General features: G+C 44.2%; 1 protein-coding gene across 3 annotated transcripts in view; it reads right to left on the reverse strand.

The window, feature by feature from the left end:
• HOOK3 (hook microtubule tethering protein 3) overlaps window positions 1–13,955 on the reverse strand; it is a 1,014,571-nt gene that overhangs the window by 196,512 nt on the left and 804,104 nt on the right. The gene's annotated exons all lie outside the window — the stretch shown is intronic.

A 13,955-nucleotide genomic window follows, 5' to 3' on the forward strand; every position in this document is an offset into this window, starting at 1 on the left:
TACACAGAACAAAAGGAGCTAGCTAACCAAACTTAAAACTTTCCAATGATCAGTAGATGCAATGAACTATCAAGCAAATAAAATGGATCATCTGATCAGCCTTCTAAACACCTTGGCGGTGTATGTCTTCGGGATTGATGAGAAACTGATAAAACTGATAAAATGAGCACTATCAGAAGCACCCGGCTTCAGGCAAACATGTAACTGCTCGCCAATACTGGAAAAGTTGGCGAACCTTCCGGAGACCCTCACCTTGCTTTTTAAAGAGTTAAAGGAAGCTTCTGGTCAACTGAGCTCCTTAGCCCAGGGCACAACCCAGGTACTTTAGCCTGAAATTGAACTAACCAAAGAAGGCTCCTGGACAATCCAGAAAAACAACTGATGGAGAGCAGTTTCATAGGAGCACCTCAGGATGAGGACCAACAATGACACCAAAACAATCTAAGAAAATATCAAATATGGGCTTTGGACCAAGAGAGGTGAAGAAGTAAATCAACCTTTGCCGCAACACTGAATTTCCTGCTGTGGGGCAAAACCCCCAAACAACTTCTAAAGCAAATAAAGGAAAGAAGAGAAAAGGTCGTAATAAAAAACTTCCAACAGCCAAGCGAATAGCTGAATATCTATTCTTTAATACAGCATGTAAGGGTCCCCTTTATAACTTAGAAGCAATCAATCACTCAGGATTTATAAAGGACAACTAATCACCGGATAGTGTATCCAGACGCTTGCATGTATTGGAGGCCAGTCCGAATTCCGGAAGGGAGGTGATGGTCCGGAGGTGCTTGGGAAGGCTGTTTCAGGTCTTTATTGTGATGTGAGAGAAGGAGAGTCCTCCACTTCCGTTTTGGTAGATACAGGAAGTATGGGTAAGTTAAATGGAGGCAGAGCGTAGTCTTCTTGACGGTTGGTGGGAGCTCGGACGGTTGCTAATATAAGTGGGTCCTTGGTTGTGTAGACCCTTGTGTGCGTGGGTCAGCAGCTTGAATTGGCATCCCAATATGATGCCAACAGCTCAACTGGGACTCCGGGACATGGCCCCAGACACACGGCTGGACGCCAACAAAGACAACAAGGTCAAGGGCCAGTCAAGCAGGACAGGACCAGTGATGAACAAATAAAGAAATCTCTTCACCACAGCTTTTGGAAAGAGTTCAATCGACTGGACAAAGTAAGGAGCTGACAGGCTCCACAGCCTCCAATGGGGACAGGAGAGTTAGCTTAAAGTCCCCAAAGGAAACCCAGTGAATACATGTACCTCAAAACACATGGCTGAAATAAAAAATGAATAACATGAGCCCCAAGTCTGGTGGGCAACCCCCTGTTACCTGGTTATCCCTTTTCATGTGCAGAACTCAGGGAAAAATGCAAACAGCCTGGCTAGTCAACAAGAGGGTATTATGTCCTGATGAATACCTGAAGCAAGTCGCCAAGAATGAACTACAACAAAAAACTGGAGTGAATGGATCCAAACCTGAAATCTTCAACAATGTTTGATAGAGATTGTGGACGGTTACCTTAAGCGCTGAATGTAACTGGTAAGCACAATGAAATTAGATAAATCGATGAGGAAAAGGATCTTCAGAGGCCAATATGTTCCAGGTGAATTCCTGGAACATTAACGGGTTAACTGGCAAAATGGATGATCCGAGACACAAATTCCTCCAAACTTTCCAAGTGAAGTTACTACAGGAAACATGGGCAGTCGATTCTGTGCCAATATACGGTTTCTCAAACTATTTTGTCACCGCGACCAAGGCTCTCAAACACTGACATTACAAGTGGGGCCTCACAATCTACATCTCGCTTGACCTCGCAAAAGAAAGCAAAGCGGTCAGAGGCATTAAAGAAGGTCTTCAAGTCATGCAACTGGTATCTGCTCGGCCAGAAGGTTCTACCAATACCATCACTATAGTGAATGTCTATATACACCCAAATAAGAAGTCGAGCATTGAACTTTCGGAAAGCTTGGTAGACAAAATTATGAGAGTACAAATCAAAATTCCTAAATCTGAGTTTATAATCTCAGGGGACTTTAATATGCGCCTAATGGATTCATCAGAATCAAACAACATACTGATGGCCCAAGAACAATGTTTAAATATTCCATTGCAGGAAAACACGCTTCAGCACAAAATCTAACACGTGGACCCAGGTCAAGTTGGGGGGACGGCTTGCATCTGTCGAGAGAGATAGAAACACAAGATATACAGCAGGAATGTGTGCTTGCTACAACCCTTTTTAATCTGTTTCTTTCTGATATTCCATTGATCCTAAGCAAGACTAATAGTCAAGGTCCAAAACTGGGAGGGATTCAACTCTCGAACGTGCTGCATGCTGACAATCTAGTGTTTAGGTGGGCCCGAACTGCCAAACCAATGCCTTCCCTGGACCGGAAAGAAGCTTCCTAGGACGGGTTTCTGGTATTTCAGCCGTCTTCAGCCAGGAAGCTTCTTTCCGGTCCAGGGAAGGCATGGCTTGGCAGTTCGGTCTGTTGACTGGGTGTGAGTGTTTGATTGGTTCAAATGCTCCGTCCATCACCACCCCCTTTTGTACTGCTTTGTTCGCCATAAGTTGGCAGGGTATGCTCAGACGTGGGTCCCTTGCTCACTTTGCCACTGGATTCCAGCAAGCCTGGCTGAAAACTGCTGTAATGCCAGAAACCGGTCCTAGGAAGCTTGAGTCCGGTCCAGGGAAGGCAAGGCTTGGCAGTTCAGGCTGGACTGTTCCCATGAGGCACTGGGTCAGACTGATTTGCATATGGCCATGTCTGAACTGGGGTAGCATAGTGGGCTAAAGAACGGTGAAGGATTAAACCCAGATCTGTTGACTGGGTGTGAGTGTTTGATTGGTTCAGATGCTCCGTCCATCACCACCCCCTTTTGTACTGCTTTGTTCGCCATAAGTTGGCAGGGTATGCTCAGACGTGAGTCCCTTGCTCACTTTGCCACTGGATTCAAGCAAGCCTGGCTGAAGACGGCTGTATTGCTAGAAACCGGTCCTAGGAAGCTTGAGTCCGGTCTAGGGAAGGCATGGCTTGGCAGTTCGAGCTGGACTGTTCCCATGAGGCACAGGGTCAGACTGATTTGCATATGGCCATGTCTGAACTGGGGTGGCAGAGTGGGCTAAAGAACGGTGATGGATTAAACCCAGATCTGTTGACAGGGTGTGAGTGTTAGATTGGTTCAGATGCTCCGTCCATCACCACCCTCTTTTGTACTGCTTTGTCCACCATGGAGAAGGGCATATCAAGTGTACGTTCTGTGCACAAGGGACTGAATATATTGTTCACATGGTGTGTCTGTGTGAAGCTACTTTGGAAGACCGATGGGCAATTCTAAGAAGGAAATTCAACAAATAGAGGATAATGTCATGCAGAGAGGTGGCATTAGCTTGTTGTAACCTGGAAAACGATTATCTGATCTGTGCAGTGTTACAATATCTCCAGACGTTAGAGAAAAAGCTGTTGGCTGTGGAATCAGAACGATAGAAGCTGAAATAAAGGATTTTGAACTGGTTTCACCATGGAGGTAGGTACGGTCGAAGCATAGCGACTAGCACAATGCAAGAAGCCCTTTCAGAATCTGTTTGCTGACCCTAATCTAGGAAAAGACTAGGAGCAAGATCATTCTGCATTGCAAATATCACAAGCAATTTCAGAACCTGTCACCTGTCCCTATTCAATCTACACTGTACATACCGGAAAGTTCTTACTGACCCAGGCACAGCAATTTACAAGAAAAAACATACAAACCCACAGTTGAGGAAATATCTGAAGGGCAGTACCAGGTGGATGGGAAGACAAGAACACTTTATTACTAGTTGAATTGTTCCCACCAGATATAACCCACCAAAACACTTTATTTTCATCAAACTGAAAGTGGCCAATGTAGCTATTACAAATCAATTATTAGGAAAAATACTAGGTGGTATTATTGTATTGTTCCAGTCCAGGGTAAGCAATTGTGTTATTATGTTTAGAGGGTTATAAAGGGCTGCAGCCTGAACATTTCATAAATAAGGGAAAATGAATTGAAATCTATCATGGAAAAAAGGCAGGTCAGACTGAGAGGCTAGCAAGATGCACACTGCATTATGTATCAGCCTTCGGATATAAACTAAGCTGAGCAAAGGCGCAATGGCACTTCAAAATGCAAATTACAGTCATTCTTTTGGCCAGAGTTCTGCAGCTAGGAATGTACCATAACTGGACACTATGTACTAAAATACTGTATCCCTATTGAATAGTACGTTGCCAGTGCCATTGCTTCCGAGAATATCCTAGAACCAATTTTGTTACTTTAGCTTAGATGAAGGAATGGCGCTATTGCACCTAGAGAGGTTGTATAGCTGTTTTTCCTTTTTTGCCGCTTCTTATTGTATATTTCAAATAGTATTGTTTTGGAAAATATGTTAATATTATAATAGAGTGCTTTACGTCTTTGTTTTATACAAGATTTGCAATGGTTTTATTAATCAAGCAAATAATCAAATAGACCTGATAGTTACATCCATACAGAGTATCTGCACTACATTAGGATGTTGCTATGACTAAAGTCTTAATAAATAGTGTACCATCTTGTGTGTGTCTCTCCATGGTGAAAGCGAGTGGGAGCAAACCCTGAATCACTGGGGCTCTAAAAACTGCTCAAAGAGCCATTGAAGCTAGCCCCTAACTCGGGGTCCATGTCCTGACTAGAAGCAACGCACGTGTTGTGGAACTTATTTTCTAAAGCTAGGAAAGTTTAAGGAATCTCAAGGACAGCGACAGTTGAATCTACACCGAAAAGAAAGCAACAAGGCCAGTGGTTACTGGATTTTTGCCTCTGGACATGAGTTGAAACCTTTCCCGAAAGTTTTGGGACTTTTGAAGCACCTCAGAAAAAGGTACAGACATTTTGAAAAAAGCTGTTACTGCAAATGTTCATTTCTGGCAGTCAGGTACAAAGTGCCAAGCCTACCAAAGTAAATACAGTGTTAACAGCTACATTTTGCTTTTTTTCTCCACCTGGGACGTTTGCTTTTGACCTCACGGATAGAGGCTATAGGTGAACTGTAAAAGAGTCACCCATCCTTCTGTAACCCTGATGGCTCCAGCTTACAGTTTTTTGACCTAAGGGGAAGTATCACAGTCTCTACAGACGGATTTTAACTTGGCTGAATGGCCACCCCCTACCAAATTCCACTCAAGTGTAGGTTGACCCTAATAAACTCACAATTCTATTCCCTTTACCGTTTTCATATTATTTTTAACTGTAATAATTACATTGTGCTTATTTGACTCACCAGTTTGAAAATTGTAACTTACATTATACTAAACTGTAATGTTTTCGTGTTGGTTAGGTACCACATGCAGAAGGGCATTGCTGATTCTGCCAATTTTCCAAGACAAAGCAAGGAATGTCTCACACAAACTTCTTTATTTAATAGAAATTAGAAACAACTAGCACTCCACCTGAAAGCAGGAAGGACAGCAACAATGGCAATTTAGAAGAATTTCCTTGTATTCACAGACAATCATCCATGGCCCAAACTTCCAAAATGGCAATTTGAGGTCATGAGTATGTAGTATCATAGCTATCCAAAATGTCCTTCAGTCTGCTTAGTATTGTTAGAAAGTGAATTATTAATTGGAATTGATGGTAGTCCACAACAAGCAATTAGTTCCCTAACCTGTTAGGTCAAGGCAAAGGTTTCAATAATTTGAATCTGAGCTTAACCCCTGGTAGCCATGGCACAGAACAGATAGGGTTAACTTATAGAAAATGTGTAAGGCATGTAGAAGTATCAAAATAGTTACAAATGTAAAAAAACACAACACATTAACAATCCCACACCAATTTCTATGAACAGAGGTTATTGTAATACACTGAAGTAAGAGAACCCGTACATTTAATTTTAAAAGATTTAGGGGAAAAAGTGCCAAGAAAAAGTAAAATGCCAATCAGTAGTCCCTCTTCCCGGGTGTTAAAAGCGGACCTAGGTGTAATTTCAGGCTGACCGCGTTGGAGAATGAGTCTCTCTCACCAAGCAGGTTCGTCCCGGTCAAATGTTTCACTTTAGGACCTAGTATCTGAAATGGAAGTCCAAATTCTCCAGGCTGTATCTAAGGAAGTCATCTCGGAGTCGGACAGCCATTGTACGATGTCTCGCTGAAGCTGAACTCCCAACGGGAATCTTCAATTTACACGCAGGGACGTCATTTCGTTGGCAAAATACTTTTTGTGCCTTTGTACCGTCGCGATTTCTACGTTCGGACTTAGACCCTTTTACAGAGCTCAGAATCCTCCAGTGGGACAAGGCTGAAGGTTGTATCAGACAATAAGTTTCATGAGCCCGGATACCTTATCGCTGAGGGCCTGCTGAAAAGGATATGCTGTTACAGATTAGCTCCAAGCAGGAAAATCTGTTTCTCCAGCCCAATGATGTTAAGCCTTGGTCTGATCGTCTTTAATGGCTGGTTACGGTCCTCTGGTGGCTGGAAGTCAAAAAGAATTAAAAATACCAACTTTTGAAAGTTTATAGAAAAAGCTCAGTTAGACCAAGCCACAGGGTGAAGAGTCACTCAAGCTGGGCCAACGGCAGGGTCCAGTCCAGATCTAGCTGCAACTGGTGAGCTGGGCAGTACCAGAAAAAGGTCTCTTGTGGCTGTTGTGTTCCTATAGCAACACAGGAGATCATCCAACTGACCCTTTGAATCCACTACTTGCCCTTGGTTCAAGTGGGAGAGGTAAAGCACTTCGGGCCTCCTCATAGGCCTTTTACCGAGGGTTCCTTGGGTGCCACAATCATAACTAGCACTGCCAACTGAGTAAAGTTCACTCATTTCTCCTCAGTAATTAATAGGGTTAAAATTCCCTGGGGCGACCCTATCCACTTTTTCCACAGTTCTTGTTGTCTTTACTTAAAACAATCCCACAGTGCACCTTAATCCTGAAATTCAAAGATGTGCTCAAGGAAATGAGTAGCTCCTCCTTTGTTGTTATTCAAAACATGTTCCAGGGATAGCTTTCCTCCCATTGGGTTTGGGAGCAGCATGTCTGAGCGAACAAAGGCTTGCCTTACTGAAGTCTCACCTTACATTTACTTCTAGAACAACATGCCCTTTACAAGGTCATTCAGTTCCTGGATCCATTCTACTGGTCTTCCATCAAGGATGTAAAAAACACCTCCTCATACCCAAGCCACTGTTTCTTTTTTCTGTGAGCAGTATACACACACCATTAAGGCCAAGCACTGGCTGGGCAGTTGCTGTCAGGCCAATGCAAATTACCCTTCAGGAGCGTCAGTCAAGGAAAATGTTACTTCCTAAAAGTAATTTCTCCTAAATATTTAGTAAAAATCTGACTTCACCATTGAACTGGATGAATAATAAATATTGAAAATAGTAATTCAACCATTTTCCTAGCAAGAGACCAGAATTCATATTTTAATCTGCCCTCTATTTTTCTCATTGGACAGACAGACATTTCCACAGTGAAAATAGGTTTAAGGGCTTGTCACTCTGTGGACATGGTAACATTATATTTTTACATGTCCAACTTTTAAATACCATGCTCCCTACCTTGTGGGCTACACGGCCTACATATGGTGGCTTACTAATACTTTAAAGAAAGGTTTTCCACACTAAAAAGGGTTATTTAGAAAGGTTGGGCTCCAAGTTCAGAATGCAGCAGACAGCCAACAATCGACTGGGCAACTGAGAAACCGTTGAGAGGGTGAGCCACTGGATTAGACCCTGGCACTTGCTCGGCACTGTGCATCTCTCTGCAGTCCTCTACGGTAAAACACAAGCAGCAGTGGCATACCAGATCTGAGAAGACACCGGGGTCTCAAATTCCCCTGACACGTCTGGATAGGAGGGGAGAGCCATCATGGAGAGCTTGATCGGCAGGCAAAAGACTCTGCCAATCGGGGATGGGAGCCTCGGGGATGGCCTGCCTGACCAAAACACCACGACAAAGAAGGATGTTACCTCATGATCCCTGCGAAGGGAGGGCATGAACGCAGCAGCAGCAGCATATCTAAACTACTCAAACTAACGAGAAGATTCACATTTAACATTTTGCTTTCTTTCTATGTTGTTGGTTCAGGAAGTTTGGGGCAAATGATGTTTTGGGGGAGAAGGTACGTGGGGTTAGCTGGGAGTTGGGTTGTGTACCAAACAACTGTACTCTTATTCGGTTTGATTATCTGCATTCTGTCTGTGACGAGCCCCGCACTGCACAAAAGAGACCCATACTAAGACTCACTGGTTCAATTACCCTCACAATCAGCGAGAAAGATTACCCCCTAAGGACACAATGCTCCGTCCTACATTATTAACGATCTCATGGGGGTTCACACAGTCATGACATGGAATGTCAATTGACTCCTAGACTGTATAAAAAGTACAGCAGTGCTCTGATACGCCAAACATTTCTAACACTCTGTACTCCTATGGCAAGAGACTCACTTGTCAGGCTCCACCTTCTCATTCTTGAAACGCTTTGGTCATGATAGGATGTTTCACTTTTGGATTCATGAGGGGCTCTGGAGGAATACCCATACTACTACAAAAAACCTTTCTGTTCACAGTTCTCAAAACTGTAACAAACCTTCAGAGTAGATACACTGGTGTGCAGAGCCTCTTAGAGGGTAAACATTGTAATATTTTCAGTGTGTATGTCCCCCTATTTCTAACATCCCAAACTCATGTAGCCCACGCCGATAGGATCACAGAACTCCCAGCTGGATTTACTGAACCATGTGCCCTCCTTCTCCTAGACTTTGAGAAGGCCTTCAAGTCTGTGACTCTGTACATTTCTGAGGGCGTTGCTGGTGAAAATGGGACTTGGCCCTCGCATACATGGATACATTGATTAACTTTACTCACAACCACATGTCACTGGCTTTTTATCAGATCTGCTCCCCATCCAGGGAGGCACTCGACAGGGCTGCCCTCTCTCCACACATTTTGCCCTTGGGATAAAGCCCCTGTCCAGGATAGTACGATGTGACGCCCAGAGGTAGGGATGGAAAGGGGAAAGCTCTGGGAGGAGAAAATTGCATTATATGCGGACGATGTACTCCTCTACTTAGTGAACCCTAATTTACGGGACAACGTTATTTTTAACTCCTTCACTTGTATGAAGAGGCCTCTGAATTCTGAGTAAATAAAGAGGAATCACTGCTGGCCCTGATCGAAGTCTATAACATAGTCACACATTATTTCTCGTCCATACTGACCAGAAAGCTTAGCTTTAAATACCCAAGGATACATAAATCCCACACACCAGAACAAGCATGGCCCCTTAATATGGCATGTCTTGTAGCCTACATAAAATCGGACCTACGATGGGTAACTCTAGTGCTAAACATACTGGGCTGAGTGTCCCTCTTTGAAATTAGGGTCTTGTCCAGATTTCTATCCACCCTTCAGAACTTCTCATAGTGAATCCCCCAATCAATATTTTATAGACATCACATCATCAATACAGACCTTTCTATGGGCACACTGCCCACCCCACATATCGTGTTGGCCCTGCAGCGCTCGGACCGAAGCCGCCGGCATCGAAGGCCTAGAATCCCCAGCCGAGTCTGCGAGGCCCAAAGGCACGCCGGCGGAGTTGGGCTGCCCAAAGATGGGGTGTAGGACCCTGTAAAAACTACAAAGTTGGGCAGGGGTCGCTCCGGCTCCCGGGAAGGGAGGGACGCTCTGAGCCGACTCGACTACCTTCCGCATCCTGCGTTGCGTCTGCCAAGGGACGGGGAGAACGTGAAGAGCGATGGTGCTTCTTCACCTTCTTTTTGTGCCTCGACTTACCAGAAGACAAAGACTTCAACAAGGAGTGATGGTGGTGACTCCGCGACCGGTCCAGCGACCTCCCTCTCAACCAGGATCTCCAGTGGCGCGGAGCGGACTGTCGTTTATCCAGAAGCTTTTCGGACCGCTCCCTCAAAGACTTCGGATTCATGGCCCGACAGTCAGAGCACGACTTCTGGTCGTGGTAGAGCTCCAAGCACCACAGGGACACAAGGTGCGGATCTGTAACCGACATCAACTTGTGACAGGAGCCACAAGGTTTGAAGCCGGCACGCCGATGTGACATCCCTGTGTACCAGGAGTCGAGCGACTCGAAAAAGATGTCAACAAAAAGCCGAAAAATAACAGTCAAAAAGTGACTAGAGGTATCTCTCTCTCCGGATCTGCGCTGGCTGACGCAGAAAAAGAAAGAACTGACGTCAGCGAGGAGTGGCGGTGTCTAAGTAGATACTGCAACGTCATTCCGGCGACCACGACGCCAATGATGAAAGCGAAGTTGATCATCGCCACCTACTGACGTGCAGGAGTACTGCTGAGGAAAAAATTCTCCGGATCCAGTCTGATGCCTTTGGGTAATTCTAAGGTAAGGAATCCATAACTAATGGTCTCTTTCAGATAAAAAGATTAATCAAGAACTAGCCAAGTATACAATCGTACAAGATCATGAAGTATACAATCGTACAAGATCATGTGGACCCATCGCAGAAAAGGTTCTTAAGAGGCCACAGCATGGAATTGGCACTGGTCGCCGCAAAAGATTCCATTTGTTGCCAGGTGGATCAGGGAGGTGTGGCTATCCTGGTAATGTTGAACCGGTCTGCGGCTTTCAATAGGATATCTCCATCCCAACTGGGGCAAAGACTGCATCAAGCGGGGTTGAGGGATATTGACTCAGACCTCCTGGGATCCTTTCAGATAAATAGCACCCATACAGTCAGATGCAGGGATTATAGGGCAGAACCTTTTAGGCTCCCATGTGAAGATCCACGGGGTTCCTCCCTAAGACCCACATTGTAAAATCTTTATGTGGCTCCCTTGGCAAAATTGGTGCGATTCTTTGGTTTCCAGGTGTTGTCTTATGCGGATGACACCCACATCATTGTCTCTATTTCTGATATGTCACTGGTGGCAGACAAGTTCAACTCTTGCATGATGAACAAATGCATCTGGATGAAGGCAAATTGGCTTAAACTTAACACCTAAAAGACTTTTATTTTTGGTCTTTGGAGCACAAAACTCAGTGTGGTCAGAGAGTTGGCGGCCAGAGACACGTAGCCCCTTACCTGGCCCCTTACCTACCTCAGGAGCTGCTGCAAAAAATCTAGGGTTGATTTTTGATTACACCATGACATTTGACTCTCAGGTCAATGGGACAGTGAGCTCTTGCACCTTCATTATCAAGATTTTGAAGAAGATCTTCCCCCTTTGTTCTGGCTGAACTCAGAATTGCAGTGGTTATATCGCTTATTACGTCACAACTATTGCAATGCTCTATATTTAAATACCAACAAATCCTCGTTCGAAAAATTTCAAACATCAAAAATGCAGCAGCCCAGTTGAAACTGGATGTCACCAACCATCTTTCAGTTAAGGAGGGTTTGTGTTCCTTTCATTGGCTACATGTTAGGAAGCGCGTGACTTTTAAAGCTCTTTGCATGGTCCATAATGCACTCCCTCTTAAGGGATCTAAGCCCCTGAGAACTGCTTTTAATTGGTACATGCCTAAGAGACAGTTGAGATCCTCATCTATGAAGAAGGTGAATATTCCCAGTTTTCGTATGACCAGATGGGGTGGGTGCACTTTTTCAGGGATAGCAGCTTCATTTTGGAACTTGCTCCCTACCCGTATTCCAAGTTTGGATTCAAATGCAGCTTTTCGTAAGCAATTAAAAACGTACCTCTTTTCTCAACCGTAATGATGTGTAAGGTTATTTTCCTTTCTATTTCGTCAAAGTAGCTCATCCGGTGCTAGCGCTTAGACTCCTTTTGCTCAACACCCTTTATAAATGTAACTTAATTCATTCAATTGGCGTGTCGATTAGTGAAGTTTGAATGTCACCTGAAAAGGTAGTGGATTTCATCCATACATGGAACCAGAGCACCAGGCTAGTGCTGACCTCCCTGCCCAGGCAGTCCTCCCAACCAATCCTGATGACTTGCTTGACACCATCTTGGTCACCCTAAACGGTATGTGTCAAATTGGCTCTGAATTACTATGGGACAGCAAATAATATTTCAGCTATTGAGTCCCATAAAGCGTGGGAGTAAAGTCCCAGTAAGGAGCTGACTGACTGTCCCAGGGGCGAGGTTGGTAAAGGAAAACATCTTCTTGCCAAACACCTCCATTCTTTGACTCCCTGTCGGGAGAGACCTTAGGAAAGAAATTGGGGTTAACTCTGCTGGTGGAGTCCTGAACCATCAGGCTCTGCAGAGCAGGATGCTGCGTGAAAAAGACAGTCATAAGCAGCTGGTCTATGGCAACGTACCACTCATATGTTCATTGGTGGACAAGAACAAGGTTAAGACCACATGCCCATGAGTGTATCAATGTTAGAGCCTCATTGAATGGCAGTAGAGGTTCTGATGAGTACTGTCCAGGTTTCGGAACCACTGTGACGACGTTAGCCTTTACTTCAACTTAGTTCAGTTATAAATCTAGGACTTTGTCTGCCCTTGTAGTAACCTTGGCAAAGCAAGCTTCCTTGGAAGGACAGAAGGTGGTGGGGTGAATGTTAAAACTAGTGCATGATTTCATCTGCGGTGGAGACAGATTGGGCTTGAGAGACGTAACTATGAGGTTGACGTCCTCCTCTGGAGTTGACTCAGTTGGAATTGCAAGGGATTGTGGTCCTTGTGTGGATTTGGCTCTGGAGTCAAAGCTGAACCAAAACCGATTCAGGAGGAAATGTCTTTGCCAAGTCCCCATGAGGTGTGCCTCTAGTGTTTGGCTTTGACGCACAACTCCAAGTCCTGCAAGCATTGTGCCCTTACGAACACAAATTCGATCTAGGAATGCAAAGCTATATGTTGCCGAACACTGACAGAAGTCTCGCAATTCTGTTTGAAGTTGAGGGGACAGTGCCGTTCTCAAGGCTGCTCCAGCGACAGTGGACATTCTAAAGATGAGGAATCTGTAGCTAGAAGACTCTATCATAAAGATATCTCAAAAGCCTTTAGAGCCAAAGCAACTAGTTCTCACCAAGCAACAAATTCAAAATGCTTGTGATGTACAGCTTGCACAGCATTCCTTAAAAAAGATAAAGCAAAGACTTAAAAAATCACATGCTGAGTCACAAATTAGTTATAATGTCAGCAATACTCTATTGTTTTATTAGAATCACAATTGTTTTCACTCCGCCAGGAGACTTAAGGAGGTCTAATATAGCAAATTATGTGTTTAGTTTACAAAATAGCTAAAAGCGCCTACTAGGCTTCCATTGTTGAGGGCCAGCTTGTAGCAGGAATTCATGTGGCTTTTCTTCCCAATGTTATGTTAGATCATGGCCTACTGGTGATGAGTGCCGACTTAAAGAGAGATAGGAAGAGTCAGGGTGATTGGTGGTGCAGTGGTCCCTGCAACTTCAAGAAGGCCTTGAATTGGTCTTCAATGGTAGCAGATTCCTACTAAAAATAATGTCTTCCCAGAAATGTCAGTTGCATGCAAGTGCAATCATACAATCATTACCCTCTAATAATAAGGGTTTGTTGCTGATTTAAAGTACTGCCTGGTATCTATTGGTGTGCATGACATGACCTGCCTATTGTTAGTGGCTGGGATCTTAGAAGAAGCAACTTGCATCTGTGCTTGTCTGTCATTGTGGAAAACTCAGAAGAGCAGTTCTAGGGGAGCTAGCGGTGGGAGTAAGGAATCACATTTTCCGTCTTCTGGGGATAAACTGCTCTGAATAGTTTTAGTGAGCTTGTTGCAAATCTACATTTTTTTTAAAGTCCCTTGTGAGATGAAACATAACTGGATTTCTTTCTCTTGCTCATCGTGATGTGAACTAATTGCCAAAATCTTCAAATCATAGAATACATAAAATAAAGACATACAGATTCTGGAAGTATGCTACGTTTTCAAAATATTAGCCCCTGAACACAGCAGATCTGCTACACCACTCCTCAACTTCCACAAGAAGCGGAAGACCTG

The sequence above is a fragment of the Lissotriton helveticus genome, chromosome 2_1 (assembly GCF_964261635.1).
Source record: "Lissotriton helveticus chromosome 2_1, aLisHel1.1, whole genome shotgun sequence".
Classification (NCBI taxonomy): Eukaryota; Metazoa; Chordata; class Amphibia; order Caudata; family Salamandridae; genus Lissotriton; species Lissotriton helveticus.